This window comes from Lissotriton vulgaris, chromosome 1_1 (assembly GCF_964263255.1).
Source record: "Lissotriton vulgaris chromosome 1_1, aLisVul1.2, whole genome shotgun sequence".
In the NCBI taxonomy this organism is placed as follows: Eukaryota; Metazoa; Chordata; class Amphibia; order Caudata; family Salamandridae; genus Lissotriton; species Lissotriton vulgaris.
In genome coordinates, this window is record NC_141685.1 from 226,668,064 (window position 1) to 226,682,452 (window position 14,389).

Consider the following 14,389-nt stretch of genomic DNA (forward strand, 5'->3'; position numbering starts at 1 on the left):
GTGGTAAAAGTAAAAAAAAAAAGAGGGGGCTTGGGGGGGTCTCCCCCCCAAATAAAACAACTCACCATTAGTCACGTCGGCATCAGAGTCGATTAAGAGAAATCGGTAAAAAAAATGCCGTTTTTTTTAACGACGTATGACGTCACCACGCAAATAGTCGGTGAAAGGTTTATGCGTGCTAAACAAATTCCGTTGTAACGCATGCGTGGTAAAGACATGCGTTGCAACGGAATTCGTTGAATCATCATATATTCGAATCCCACTTCTGACAGTAATATTTTTGCGACTCGTATTGACAGTTTTTTTCCCTAGACAATGTCAATATTACACAATCGTAACATACACGTTTGAAATCTGAAAAAGTGCTGTACCTAATAAACAACATTTCTTACTGTGTTTTTAATGATTTCTGTTCTATATATTTGTTTATATACTGAAACTTGGTACATTTCTAAGTTAAATTAAATTCAGTTATAGGAGTACTCTGTTTCTTTCCTACCTTGTCTCCTTTTTATAAGCTTAATATTTCCATATATTCGTTCTCTTTCCGAAATGTCACGGTCTTTAGTTACATTTTTCCGAAATTCTGGTTCACTTTTCGTGACAAAAGTGCCCCTGCCCACGACAACTGGGGTTCTTCAGTTATGTCTATTCTGACCATAGTTTACTTTAAAAGCGTGTTCTTGAGACCTGGTGTTTATTCCCTATGATTCATTTTATCATCATCACTTTTAATATTTGAAGTCAGTAAACACAAACAAACGTTACATATTCTAACCAACTTTAGGTAACACACTGAGTGCAAAAGTACTGCATTGTGGTCCCGGCTGGTCACTGACTTTATAACAACTCTCAGTTCGGCGGACTTTGCAATGATAGATCACTTAGATTAAAACACTAGCTACAGTAATAAAATAGTATTAATAAGAAATATATCTCTGATTGTCACAATGACAAGGATTTCATTTAAAATGTGTTTCCGCCCGGTTTCAAACCGGGGACCTTTCGCGTGTGAGGCGAATGTGATAACCACTACACTACGGAAACTCACATGAGCTCAGCATTTTCACTTGTTTCTTTGTAAAAAGAAATCTAGTGACTGTTCATGGTCCAGGCCCTTGTGATGCGAGTCTGACAACCTTGATTTGTTCTATAGATACATTTATGGGCAATGTTTTTCGGTCGGGATTTTAATCCCCACCGCTGTTGGAAGTTGCTGTGGGCCTAAAAGTGCAGAGATTGCACAGAGTGTACACCCAGGAATCCACAAATATATATGTTACATGTATGTGTGGTTTGTGAGAGAGCTGTAAGTGGGGGCATCGGGGAGGGCTGTTTCATGCCATCAGTCAATGACAGTCTGCCAGGAGGTCCCTGTCTTTGAGAACAGTAGCTCTGAAGCAATGAACACAAAGAGGAAAAACAAGCATTGGCGTGCAAGAGTATCAGCTTCTTAGTGGCGGCTCGAGCGTCGCCTCTCTGCTTTTAAAAAAGTTATGGAAAAAATGTAGTGATAATAACTGAAAGTTAACATTTTATTTTTTCCTGTTGCGGGCACGGCAGCTTTGGCGGAGCAGGGTGTGGCTGGGAGGGGAGGAGTGGTTTTCACTCTCTAAGGGCGCATGAATGTTTGGCCGGCCCTATCTAGCATGTTCTCCACCCAGGGTGCATTACAGTCTGGTTGGAGAGCATGCCCAGGCTCCCTGTCCCCATCTGAGCGCCGATCCACGGTGCTCAGACCAATCACAACGGTGCATTGCAGCATTGTGATTTGCTCAGGGGGGCCTCAGCCTGGGTGCTTTCTGATCTGTGTTCCGGACTGCTGGAGGAGAGACCCGACGTGGAGAACACAGCGAGGGTGGACGCAGCAAGGAGGTAAGTATAATTAGATTTTTTATTTACCCCTCGTCGCCATCGCCCCACCCCCTCCCCGCCCTGCCTGCCACCTGCAATCCGTGCCACCCCTTGTTCCTTGTTTTGTTGTGTGGGTGAATGGATGCATGTGAGGATGCGTCAGTGGTTGGGTGAATGGATAGACTGATGAATGAGTGAGTGAAAGAGTGAATGATTGAAGACTTAATGGATATAAAGGGGTAGATAAATCATTGGCAAAAGCGTTTGACATAAATAAAGATGGACATATGCAAAAAGTGGTTTGGATCAATGACGTGCAGCCATTGGTTACCTGAAGGGTCATTGGAACAGTATTATCAGCTCAAGAAGGTAAATCACCCCGGCAGCTAGAATGTGAGCATGGCTGTGAGTGTCCAGGTCCATGTGGCATGAGCTGCTCCAGTCCAGGTTTTATTCCTCTGAATTCTGAGGCTTGAAGTCCCGGCTAACTAATGAAGTAAACAAGACCAAAGTGCCCAGAATTATTGAAAAGCAAACTCTGCACTACAGCAGGGAGCCTGGCATAGCCCTGGCACTCTTGTCAGGGCGATACTTGTCGCTTCAGAACAGAGTCTACAACCTTATAACACAGAGTTAAACCGTGCAAGAGGGGCCCGTGCTAAGAGAAGAATAACACACCCACTGGGCATTCAGCTGAGAACTATTACAAACAGCTGGAGGAGTACCACCCGATGAGAGAAGAGAAGGCTCTTTTCCTGACAAGGAAACACTGTTCCTTTGTTAGTAAACCCCTCACTCACCACCTAGTGGTGACTTGCTTCATCATCGGGGCCCACCCAAGTGGCCTAGCGTCACTTGGGTGTGCTTCAACACCTGGGTTACAGTGGAGCAGGTAGTGAAGTGTGGGGTGTAAAAAAACAGTGTGAGTGTTAAAATTGTCATGGTTAGCACTTCAGTATTAGCTTTAATAAAAAGGTAACTGGACAAAGTTTAAAACGTATGGTGAGATACTGGCAGGGGAGTTACAGCCTGTGTATCTCTGCTATGTGTTGGTCGACATGTTTCTACCTTATGGGGTAATCCCCGGTATTCCTCAGGACCAAAAACAAGGAAGTGGGATGTGTGGGTCCCCTAAAAGACGCACCCTGTCCTAATTCCTTGGTCTTCCAGAAGATAAAACTGTATCCCTGGGAATTTACTCCTAAGGTTTAGGAGATGAACAAAAAACTTAAGTAATGCTCGTGATGGACTTCATCGAGCTCGGGGTAGGCGCTTCACGTCTGACAACATATTAGTTCGTCGTGAAGAGAAAAGGCAAGTAGCCTACATCTACCATCCGCCGCTCGGTTAGCTAAGGAGTAAATTCCAAGGGATACAGTTTTATCTTCTGGAAGACCAAGGAATTAGGACAGGGTGCGTCTTTTAGGGGACCCACACCTCCCACTTCCTTGTTTTTGGTCCTGAGGAATACCGGGGATTACCCCATAAGGTAGAAACATGTCGACCAACACATAGCAGAGATACACAGGCCGTAACTCCCCTGCCAGTATCTCACCATACGTTTTAAACTTTGTCCAGTTACCTTTTTATTAAAGCTAATACTGAAGTGCTAACCAGGACAATTTTAACACTCACACTGTTTTTTTACACCCCACACTTCACTACCTGCTCCACTGTAACCCAGGTGTTGAAGCACACCCAAGTGACGCTAGGCCACTTGGGTGGGCCCCGATGATGAAGCAAGTCACCACTAGGTGGTGAGTGAGGGGTTTACTAACAAAGGAACAGTGTTTCCTTGTCAGGAAAAGAGCCTTCTCTTCTCTCATCGGGTGGTACTCCTCCAGCTGTTTGTAATAATTCCTTGATCAGGGGATCAGGAGTATTCCCCGTCCAACCCCTTTGGACGAAATTCCTTACTCTCTATTTTGGTTATAGATAATTCAGCTGAGAACCACAGCCACAACAGAGACACAGAGAGAGACATCCGCCCTCCTTGATGTACACATAATGGAAGCTGTGTGCGCTCCCTATGCAGACACAGAGCTGCATTGCATTACCACCAAGAGGGCGTGTTCAACAGGAGACAGGGGCAGTGCCACCAAGAGGTCTTGTCCAGCTAGAGGCAGGGGCAGTGCCACCAAGAGGGCGATGTCATATCGTCATGCCTGACCTCTGTCCAGGGACAGGGCAGGCGAGCAGGAAGGGGAGGGACAGGAAACGGGGAACCGGAACAAGGGAAGTCAGTTAGGCAGTTGAAGGCTTTTAGCCATTGAACACAGGTGTATGCATATGAGCTCCGACTCCCGCATCTCATTACGAAGGGCAAATGCGACAATGGCGACGAGGGTGGGATGTACACACACCCACTGACGAAGGAATGCAGCCCAGCCGTCTGTACACGGCCCGACCAGCGAGTCTGCAGTCCATCCCCCCGGCAGCGCAAAGAGCGCGAGAAATAGAGACCGGCATCGGGAGCTGCCAAGAGCGAGCACTCCAGGAAAGACAGCACCGCTCACCCAGAAACAAGAGTACAGGCAAGAAGCCCGTGCCCCGCTTCGAGCACGACCATGAGGGGACCCCAGACACCGAGCGGTGCGCAGCGGACGTGAGAGACACGTCAGTCCGCGAAGGCGCGAAGGAGCCGCAAACACAGGGGTGAGTCGCGCTCTGCAGATGAAAGAGAGCGTGATTGTGGCAGTCGGGCAGAGAGACAATAAGCAAATAAGAATCTGGGGACCTCCTTGAAACCTGTTCTTGCCGTTGTTGGACCTGTTGAGGATAATTTGCACATCCTACCTTCACGCCTCGCGGAACCCGCTGCGCGGGTCCCGCATCGCAGAGGGGCGCTCTTCTGTCACCTGGAAGCTGCTGCTGCAGGGGTAATACAGGGGCCGAGGGCTGCAAGCTAAAGGGCTGGGACTCCATTTCCCAGGAGTCTCAGGATAGCCCACGCCCGCTCCACCTGGGCTGCTCTCCCTCCCCGCCCCGCCCCCAACAGAACTGAGGATTGAAAAACCGGATCACCTAACGCTCCGTGGGACCTCCTTGAAACCTGTTCTTGCCGTTGTTGGACCTGTTGAGGATAATTTGCACATCCTACCTCCACGCCTCGCGGAACCCGCTGCGCGGGTCCCGCATCGCAGAGGGGCGCTCTTCTGTCACCTGGAAGATGCTGCTGCAGGGGTAATACAGGGGCCGAGGGCTGCGAGCTAAAGGGCTGGGACTCCATTTCCCAGGAGTCTCAGGATAGCCCACGCCCGCTCCACCTGGGCTGCTCTCCCTCCCCGCCCCGCCCCCAACAATCCACCCACCGTCACTATTGTTATAAAATAGAGCGTGTATACCGCAGCGCGGGAGCGCGCGGGAGCTCGCCGGGAGAAGCCCGGGACAAGGGCGGGACCGTCTGTGGCCGTCAGAGGCCAGAGTAGGCCGGGCTGGGCCTACCCCCTTGGTTCTGCCATTTGCCATCAAGTCCCTAAGTTGTTAAATTGCCACATAGCTTTATTACATTCCAAGATACCATGCCGTCTCCGGTAAGGGAAAGCACCCCCATAAGGCAGGCAGGAGCAAAAAACATGACCCTAGGGAATTACTTTCCCCGGGCGGGGGGATATGGGGACAAGGAGAACACATTAAGTCGGCTCAGAGCTGAGCGGAGACGCTCTATAGATAACCTGAAAGGCAGACCTCTAGGAGATTATCCTCCCACACCTAGCGAAGACTTGACACTAATTGAAGATGTTCCGATCCTGCTTAGGGATGGCACAAAAACGCCCCCAGTGGTACCTATGAGTTCAACCCCAGTGAGGAGCACAAGCTCAAGCAGGGGGACGATTGATTTAATTTCTCAACCTCCCCCAGCATCAAAGTCTAGGAAAGCCAAACCTAAACTAGCTGCAGCACAAGGGGTATTTGCCCCCCCCCAAACAAACGTAGGAGGAAGTCGAGGGGTGCCCAGGTTAAAAACAAACCCAAGATCCCCCATTCTGATTTTGGGAAGTCATCTAAACGCACCATACCGACTGTGACAACGGTGGGTGACTCACATTTTAAACCCCCTGCACAGGACGGTGTGGCCCCCGCCCTGACTAAAGAGACGGCTAGCAACATTGTTAATGCCCCCCTCTCTGTTGCTCCACTGGGTAATTTGGAATTCCTGCTTAGGTCACTTTTGTTACCTATTAGCGAAAGCATCAAAAAAGTGGAAATTAGACTAACCATTCTTGAGGCCACACTAAGTAGTATGAAAAATCCGGCCAATTCTCATGAAAAGGCTCTTAAACCTACTGCCACCCCAACAGCCCCAAAAAGTGTCACACATCTTGCTCCCTCACAGGTTGCTACTGCGGCCGCCCCACCACAAAACCAGAGGATTAACCCTGCCCCAAATAAGCCATCTAACCCTATAGGACCTATCCCCCCCGCAAATGCTGTTCCCCCAGTACAGCCCACCGACAGTGTTGCACCTACTCCACTAATGAAGCTTCCCCCTAGGCCACGTAGACCCAACTTACCACCAGAGGCGAATGACTTTACAGTAGTCATGGCGGGCGTTCCCCCACTAGAGGTAGGTGAAGCCGAGGATTTCTGTGCCCTAAAAAGCAAGGTGATTAAGTGGCAAAATCTGAATAGACCCTTACCCGTACACTTAAGCAATGAGATCATAATGGTCAGAAGGGTGCCTTGGATAGGGAGAACACGTAAATCCATCATAGGGGATTGCATATTGGTGAGCTTCAGGGATGCTGGAACAGTTGCTCACATATGCCAGGGAAAGAATAGATCACAGGTGACAACAATTCAAACACTTCATGTGTCTTTCTTCTTTCCCCCCCATCCCAGCCCCTGTACACGGGACTCGTTCATATGACAACTGGGAAAGGGTGGGTCGAAGGGGTGTTCACCACAAGTACAATCCCAGGCCATTATTTAGCCGCCCAGAGCCACCCTTCCACACATTCAATCGGTTCCACTGCCTGGATGGTCTTGAGGGGGTAGATTGACAAACAGATAACTGCACATGGGGTATAGGGGGTAGAGGGGTTCCAAATGATGAGTGGGAGAAGCACAGCTCTGAGGCAAAACCAAAGTCACCGAGCTGCGCCCGGAGTCAGGTGCTGGATGAACCTAGGGCTGTAAATATTGCATGTATAGGGGATGCACAGGGGCCGGAATTGGAAATACAAGGGCGAGAATCACTAGGCGGGCCCCGGGGAGGAGGGGTCCAGGGGGGTGAGGCACTAAAAATCATCTCATGGAATATAGCTGGCCTGGCTGGAAAATTTAATAACAAAGAGTGGCTTGACTACATCAGAAAATTCCACGTAATTTGTCTGCAGGAGACCTGGGCCCAGGAGAATAATTTTCATCTGGAAGGGTATAAGTGTTTCTTTGTACCTGCTCAAAAATTAAGATCAGGGAGAGCCATGGGAGGTTTAGCTATTTATACAGATCTGAGCCTTCCGGGAAGTTACACTTGCCTTGATTGGAACTCCCACAGGATTCAGGCAGTCAGGTTCACTGGGAAAGGTCTTAGATTTGTTGCAGTAAATCTTTACAATAACGAGTTAGCGGGATCTAACACCTCTCTTGTCACTGAACTAGATAACAGGTTGGGCCAGGTCATAAAAGGGCAAAAAAATGGGCATTCATATGGGTTGGTGGTTATGGGAGATTATAACTGCCACTTGTGCCCGGTACTGGTCCAAACAATCACAGATTGGTCCCGATGCCCTATGGAGAAGGGACCGCATTTCTCTCATACGCCGTTGGGCTCAGCTTTTAGAATGTTACGGCTTAAATATGACCTTGAACACACCATTAATATGGTAGGGATGCAGGAGGATGGCACACTCCCCCCTACATTTAAGGGTAGAGGATGCTCTTCCTTCATAGATTATGTTCTGGTTTCAAGGTCCTTACTTAATAAGACAACCAGCGTAGGGATTGAATGGAGTGGCTTTAGCGACCACAACCCTCTTGTCTTGGAGCTGTTGTACATGGCGGGTCTAAGTATTAGAGCCCAACGCACCTTCACTGAGAGAGCAACAGACCAGGGCAGGAGATTAAAATGGGCTAAAATAGACGGGGAAAAGTTCTATAAGGGCCTGGTGGATGCAGGCAAACTTGCTATTAATGATTGTCTGGATACAGAAGTCCACGGACCGAGGATAATGGAGGCTTTCGACCAGATCGCTAATCTGGTCGATGGTTTACTAAAGACCAGTGTGCCACTCAAGAACCACGGGAATGCCCGATGGTTCGATAAAGAATGCTCCAAAGCTTTGAGGGAGCTGAAAAGCTGCCTTAAAACTAAACCAAGGGTCCCCCACAAAGTTAAGGAGTGCAGAGAAATTTACAAAAAGGAGATTAAGAGGAGGAAACTCGCCTTGCAGGCGGAAGCGTGGGCAGATTTACGAGAAGCGGGGGAAAGAAAGGACCTAGCCGGTTTCTGGAAAATAATCAATAACCCAACGTTCCAGGAAAAAGACACCCCGGATATAGGGGCCAATATTCTCCCAGAGCAGTGGGTCAACCATTATAGGGGCCTGTATAACCATGAGCCTGGCTCTACTGTAGACCTACCGGCCAATTCAACTGAGGCTCCATTGGTAGAATTCTCCATTAAGGAGATTATTGCAGGGATTGAGGGCCTGACCAAAAATAAAGCTCCGGGCCCTGACGGAATCCCCCCTGATTTGTTTCTGAGTAACATCGAACTCTGGGCTCCCCTAATGACAAGGGTTATAAATACTGCTATTATCTATGGTCTGCCCCCGTCTTGGTCCACAGCAGTAATTGTGCCGATTTTCAAAAAGGGCAACAGGGATGACCCAAAGTGCTATCGCCCGATCTCCCTGATCGATGTGTCAGCAAAACTCTTGGGGAGGGCAATCCTTAATAGACTGTCCGAGTGGACCGAGGAAAAAAACATCTTCTCGGACACTCAATACGGATTTAGGGCAGGGAGGTCCACTAGTGACCAGTGCCTGAACCTTTATATGCTGACTGCCAAGTATACCATGGCTAGTGATGAATCCATCTACATGGGTTTCATGGATCTGGCAGCAGCATTCGATCACGTCAATAGGGAAAAATTGTGGGGCACGATGCTTAGTATGGGGATAGAGAGTGGTCTAATTAATATATTGAGGGAATTGCATAGTGACACCACGGCCAAGGTCCGCTTTAATAGGGAGGGGGGACTGACTAGTTCTTTTCCCTGTATGAGTGGAGTCCGACAAGGCTGCATTCTTGCTCCCTTTTTGTTTTCCCTTTATATTAATAATTTGGAGCAGTTCCTGTTAGGTCTGAAGGTAGATTGCCCAAGGGTTGGGTCGCGTCATATTCCTGTTCTGCTTTATGCAGATGACGCGGTACTGATCGCACGAACACCGAGGAGCCTACAAACCCTGATTGACGGATTTGTTAGGTTCATGAGTGCCTTGGACCTTTCTGTAAATCTGAGTAAATCCTGTGTGCTCCTGGCGGGGAAAAAAACCACCTCTAAATTTACATACAAAATAGGGAGCCACATTGTGGAAGAGGTTAAAACGTTTCCCTACCTTGGTGTAACATTTGATGGTGCCCTGCGGTTTGATACCTTGGTGGAGGAACGTTGTGGTAAAATGATAGCATCTAATGGGGCAATTGCTAGCTATGGCAGGAGGCTAGGAAGATGGTCCCCGGAACAGGTGCTAAACCTGTATAGCTCTGTATCATGCTCCAAGGTAATCTATGGGGCAGAAGTATGGGGCTTTGTCAATACCACTAGCATCCAACGAGAAGAAAATAAATATCTAAAATCACTCTTGAGGGTACCTCAAAGTACTGCTGGTTTGATTGTCCATAGGGAACTAGGGAGACCATATATAGAAGATCAGATAAAATTGAGGCCTATTATCGCTTGGATAAAAATTTGGGTCAATCCTGATGCGACACTTAGTAGAGAAATCTTATTGGACTGCCTAAAGAGGGACAAGTGTATGTGCATCCCCTGGCTCCTTTATGTGAAGAATACCCTAGAGGAGCTAGGTTTTGGGAACCTCTTTACTCATCCTGAAACTATTGTAGCCCAGAATAAACTGCATGTAGGGAGAATTCTCCTAGAGCGGAAAAACCTACGCAGAGATGAGGCTGAAGGGTGTAAAAAGACAGTGAGGGCCCATCACCTAGTGAAGAGCGTGGAAGGTATGGAGCATACTTGTTCCTCATATATAATGCACAGGATAGGTTCCTGATGTGCCGCTTCAGATTGAACCTACTCCCATTTATGTTGGCATCACCAGCGGGGTTTGCTACATCAATAGAACAGAAGCGGCCCTGCGGCTGCGACAACAGGCCTCCGCAGGACTCCCTTCACTTTGTTTTACTCTGCCCCTTTTACTCAATGCCCAGACGCAGATACCTTGTAAATATTTTGAAACAAGTTAACTTGGTTCACGCTAGGGAGGCACTAGTATTCTTACAGAAAGCTGAAGAACCCTTAATACTGTGTAGCATTATGAACTTTATTAAGGTAGCACTTCGTTTAAGGCTTACTAGAGGAGAAGACTGAAATGTTTTATTCTAACTTTTAAGTGTTAAATATGGCTATATTGTTGTATTTATGTTTTGTAAATTCACTGTACAAAGAACCCTGAAACGTTTAATGACTTTTTACTGTGTAAATATGAATGTGCTTTTATGGTGTTTTTTAATCACCGAATAAAGTTTCTTTGACTTGACTTGACTTGAATCTGGGGAAACCAAGACCCGACAGTGCAGTGTCCCACGAGGCGGCCATTTTGAGGTCAGGCGCTGGCCATAAGATAACCCACGACCTGAACACGGCAGCCATTTTGAAGTCAGGAACTATTCACTAACCCACTAAATTGCAGCTTTAAAAAGAGCGGGAAGCTCCCAACTGCCAAAGCCAAGCCACTGAAGCTCACGAAGAGCGCGCACAAGCCACGAATGTCTGATACTGAACCCACCAGCACTTCTGGAGGAACCACTACAGCAGGCCCGGCAACACAAGCCAACACAGTCATGATGCCTCATGCGCCCATGGGGGCGCCTTTCTTGCGACAGCCAGAGCCGTTGACGCTGACGCCAGGCAACAGTATGGGGCCCGCTTGGAAAAGCTGGAGCGAAGACTTCGAGGACTACATGGCTGGGTCCCTGGTACAAGACCCCAAACAGAAACTCGAAGCCCTAATAAACCTAATAGGCAAAGAAATAGCACAAATCATCAAAGAACTGCCAAATGCAGCGACTGTTCCATACGAGGAGATAAAGGAAGCCCTCAACAGACGATTCCTCCACAAGCGCAACGTGGACTACGAACGGTACACGTTTAATCTAGCCACCCAAGAAAAGGAAGAGTGCATGAGTGATTTCATCATGCGTATCAAAAGGATGGCATGTCATTGCGAATTTGACAACTTCAAGACAGAGGACGCGCTGCGACTCCGCATCATTGATGGATGCCAATCCGAGTCCTTACGCCGGCGACTACTGAAGAAACAATACACCCTCGAAGAGATCGAGGAACTCACAAGAATCAACGACCAGACAGAGGAAGACGCAAAATGGATGGAGACCCACAAGTCCGACCGAAAAGAACAAGCCCTCCGAATTGCAGGCACACAAAGTCACCAGACACGCGACAAACTCCCACAGATCAAGCAAGCCACCTCACACCTCCCGAAGAACATCTTCCAGGCGAGAATCGCGACACAACAGGTCCGGCAAATCAGCACCTGCATGCTACAGGTGTGGACAGGACTACCCCCACTCAGGACAATGTCCAGCAATTGGTCAGCGATGTCACCGCTGTGGGAGGGACAATCATTTTGAGATAGCGTGTCAGGCCAAACAGTCAACGCTCAGGCCATCAATCTCTCGGCACGGCGCACGACACCATGCACGTGCTATAAAGGGGAGAGAAGGACGCTCATCCAGTTCGTCGAAATCCAGCACTCAATCAACAAGCCCATATCAATCACGAGGCCGATCTACGAGTGCCCATCGCTCTCGCCACCATTAATAGACTCTTATCGGTCACGCAGACCAACATCCAGTGAATCATCATCACACACGCCTGTGTCACAAGACAGTGATGAATACATCTGCATGGTGTCGGACCCTGACCGTTTGAAACGATACCCTAAACTAGACATCAAGATTGGAGACCACCCGGCAAAGTTTGTCCTTGACTCAGGAGCGTCACTGAACTATATCTGCGCACTTGAATACTACAACATGAAACAGCGACCCAAACTAGAGCCAGTAGCGGTTCGCATTTTTACGTGGATGTCACGAAAGCCTTTGCCATGCCTGGGTCGTTTCCACACAACACTATCATTTAAAGACAGAAAGATCCCGGCCTACATCCACGTGGTAGAAGGACCAGATGTGGCTGATTGTCTGCTCAGCTTGCCGACAGCAGAAAGATTAAACTAGTGAAACTCCTTTATATGACCGAAGACGCTCCTGACATCGCGGCAAAATTTCCAAACCTCTTCAAGGGCTTGGGGAAACTGAACCACTTCAAGGTGAAACTGCACATTGACGAACGTGTGACACCCATCGCTCAACACCACAGGAAGGTGCCCTTCCACCTGCAGCAAGCCGTCGACGATGAGCTCCAAGATCTTTTACAAACCGACATCATTGAGCGCACGTCAGGTCCCACACCATGGGTATCACCAGTCGTGGTAGTCCCCAAAAAGAGGCAAGGCAACAAGGTCAGGCTATGCGTGGACATGCGCGCACCCAACACTGCCATCGAGCGAGAACGCCATCCGGGCCCCCACATAAGTGACATGATTACGCGACTCAATGGTGCTACTGTATTCTCCAAGCTCGACCTTAACAAAGGTTACCACCAGCTAGAGCTTCATGACAAGTCGAGATATATCACGACATTCACCACGCATCAAGGCCTCTTCCGCTACAAGCGCTTGAACTTCGGCATTTTGTCAGCTGCCGAAATTTTCCAAGAGGCCATCCGGCGAGTCATACAAGGAATTCCCAACGCATTCAATTACAGTGACGATCTACTAGTCTTCGGAAAAGACCAGACGGAACACAACACTGCTCTGGACAGAGTATGTCACGCTTTGCTGAATGCCAATTTGACACTTAATGCCAACAAATGCGAGTTTCACAAAGACACCCTGAAATTCTATGGACACATTTTCTCCAGGGAGGGAATGAAGCCTGACCCGGAAAAGGTATCAGCACTTGCCGACACCCCGACACCCCGGGACGTGAGTGATCTCTGCTCGTTCCTTGGAATGGCGAGCTACTGCGCGCGCTACATCTGCGACTACGCTACAATCAGCTACCCGCTATGAGAACTCACACATCAGGGCCAGCCCTTCAAATGGTCCAACGCGTGTGAACAGGCATTCGCTGAGATCAAACAGGCTGTTGGCTCGGCCATCAACCTCGCCTACTTCGACACGAAAAAAAGAACTGAGATCACAGTTGATGCCAGCCCGGTGGGCCTGGGCGCTATCCTGGCCCAATACCGCGAGGACTCTGACCAGCGCCATATCATTGCGTATGCGAGCCGCAGCCTCACAGACACCGAAAAAGCATACTCCCAGCCGGAGAAAGAAAGCCTGGCTGTGGTGTGGGCGTGCGAGCATTTCCACCTGTTCGTATATCGTAAACATTTTACAATTGTCACGGACCACCAGGCACTCATCACTATCTTCGGCAATCCCAACACCAAGATGCCGCCGCGCATTGAACGGTGGGGATTGCGTCTCCAGGACTACATCTATACCATCGTCCACAAGCCTGGGAAAGCTGAGAATCCAGCCGACTATATGTCTCGACACCCTCAGATCATCACTAATGTTGCCCACTCCCTGGCCGACGACTACATCCACTTTGTCATTGATGCGGCCTGCCCTCCTACAGTCCCACTGGAAGCCATCCAGGAGGCGTCAGCACATGACCCGCTCGTGCAAAATGTCACGGCCCGCATCCGCACCAACTCCTGGCGCCACGTGAAAGACACACCTCAGGACTCCGAACAATCCCTCCGCGAACTTATAGCCTTCCAACATGTACAAGATGAACTCTCCATCAGTGACAATGGACTATTTCTGAGAGGGGGGAGGATTGTAATTCCGCACAAGCTACGCCAAGGGGTCATCAACCTTGCCTATGAAGGCCACAGAGGCATAAGCGCTACAAAGAAGACCCTACGAGAACGCGTCTGGTTCCCCACGCTAGACCAGATGGTGGAATCAACTTTAAAAGACTGCATGACATGCCAGCTGGTAAGTCGTGAGGAACCACCTGCCCCGCTTCAAATGTCAGAACTGCCAGACGGGGTGTGGCAGAAGGTCGCAGTTGACTTCTTCGGACCACTGAAATCAGGACAATATATCATAGTCGTCATGGACGAGTATTCGCGGTTCCCGTTTGCACACATGGTGTCATCCACTAGAGCAACGGCGGTCATTCCAATACTGGATGAGATCTTCGCAGCCTGGGGCATTCCCCTACGAGTCAAATCTGACAATGGACCCCC

General features: G+C 49.0%; 1 non-coding gene across 1 annotated transcript; it reads right to left on the reverse strand.

Annotated features, from left to right (window-relative positions):
- Nucleotides 1–974: 974 nt before the first annotated feature.
- On the reverse strand, nucleotides 975–1,047 carry TRNAV-CAC (transfer RNA valine (anticodon CAC)). The gene has a single exon. It is a non-coding gene; the product is annotated as a tRNA-Val (tRNA).
- Nucleotides 1,048–14,389: the final 13,342 nt, after the last annotated feature.